Consider the following 1,831-nt stretch of genomic DNA (forward strand, 5'->3'; position numbering starts at 1 on the left):
GGGTGACAACGTGACGTGACAATAAGGTGTGTGTAGACGGTGAGTAATTGATCTGCAGTCAGAGAGTATTATTGAGCACGTTCGTTTTATAGCGTTTGTTTTAGCGCGATTGTTGAAATTAAGTGTATCGTAAAGTTATATTCAGAAAGAATAAACCAGTTTTATTAAGTAAGGACTTGTGTCGTTAAAGTTTCGTCGGAACGAAGTTACGGAAAGTTAACTAACAAACGGAGACGTAACAATATTATATCCAAAAAGGAAGTAACATATAAAATCTAGTCCTAGAACTCCAGAGTTCATCAGAACAATTAATACTACTTTAAGAAGTGAAGTAACAAAAAACGTCTAGATCTAGAACTACAGAGTTCATCAAAACAATTGATATTAGATTCAGAAATGAAGTTACATATAAGTCCTAGAACTAGAAATACAGAGCTCATCAGATCAATAAATACTACGATAAGAAGTGAAGTAACATATAAGGTCTAGAGCTAGAACTACAGAGTTCATCAGAACAATTAATATTACTTTCAGAAATGAAGTAACATATAAAGTGTAGATCTAGAATTACAGAGTTAAGGAGAACAGTTAATATTAGATTCAGAAGTGAAGTTACATATAAGGTCCAGACCTAAAAATACATAGCTCATCAGATCAATTAATACTACGATAAGAAGTATGGTAACATATAAGGTCTAGAGCTAGAACTACAGAGTTCATCAGAACAATAAATATTACTTTCAGAAAAGAAGTAACATATAAGGGCGTGATCTAGAACTACAGAGTTCATCAGAACAATAAATAAAACTTTATGATGTGAAGAAAAAGATAAGGTTTAGACTTAGAACTACAGACTTCATCAAACTAATTAATATTATATAAGAAGTAAGGTAACATACTAAGACGAGACCAAGAACTACAGAGTTCATTAGAACAATTAATATTACTTTCAGAAGTGAAGTAAGATATAAGGTCTAGATTTAGAACTACAGAGTTCATCAGCGCCATTAATATTACTTTTAGAAGTGAAGTAACATATAAGATCTTGTCCCATAACTACAGAGTTCATAAGAACAATTAATATTAGATTCAGACGTGAAGTTACATATAAGGTTTAGACCTAGAAATACAGAGCTCCTCAGAACAATTAATACTACAATAAGAAGTGAAGTAACATATAAGGTATAGGGCTAGAACTACAGAGTTCATCAGAACAATTAATATTATTTTAAGAAGTGAAGTAATGTATAAGGTCTAGACCTAGAAGTACGGAGTTCATTAAACTGATAAGAGTTACTTTTAGAAGTGAAGTAACATATAAGGTCTAGACCTAGAACTATAGAGTTGTACAAACTAATTAGTGTTACTTTCAGAAATGAAGTAACCTATAAGATGTAATCAAAGGACTACAGAGTTCATTATAACAATTAATATTACGTTCAGAAGTGAAGTAACAAAAAACGTCTACACCTAAAAGTACCGGGTTATTCAGAGTGTCACGTCTCCGTTTGTTTGTTAACTTTCCGTAACTTCGTTCCGACGAAATTTTAGCGACACAAGTCCTTACTTAATAAAACTGGTTTATTCTTTCTGAATATAACTTTACCGATACACTTATTTTCAACAGTCGCGCTAAAACAAACACTATATCGAACGAACGTTAACTTCAACAATACATTTGACTGCAGTTCAATTACTCACTACCTACACACACACATTCCCGTCACGTTGTCACCCTCTTTTATATACCAGCCTACCCTATATCTAGTAATTGCTAGAGCATTCGCCAAGGTACAGGATAGTTCTAGAAACTAGTCATGTGACTTCGCTG

This window comes from Limulus polyphemus, unplaced genomic scaffold (assembly GCF_000517525.1).
Source record: "Limulus polyphemus unplaced genomic scaffold, Limulus_polyphemus-2.1.2 Scaffold8496, whole genome shotgun sequence".
NCBI classification, from domain to species: Eukaryota; Metazoa; Arthropoda; class Merostomata; order Xiphosura; family Limulidae; genus Limulus; species Limulus polyphemus.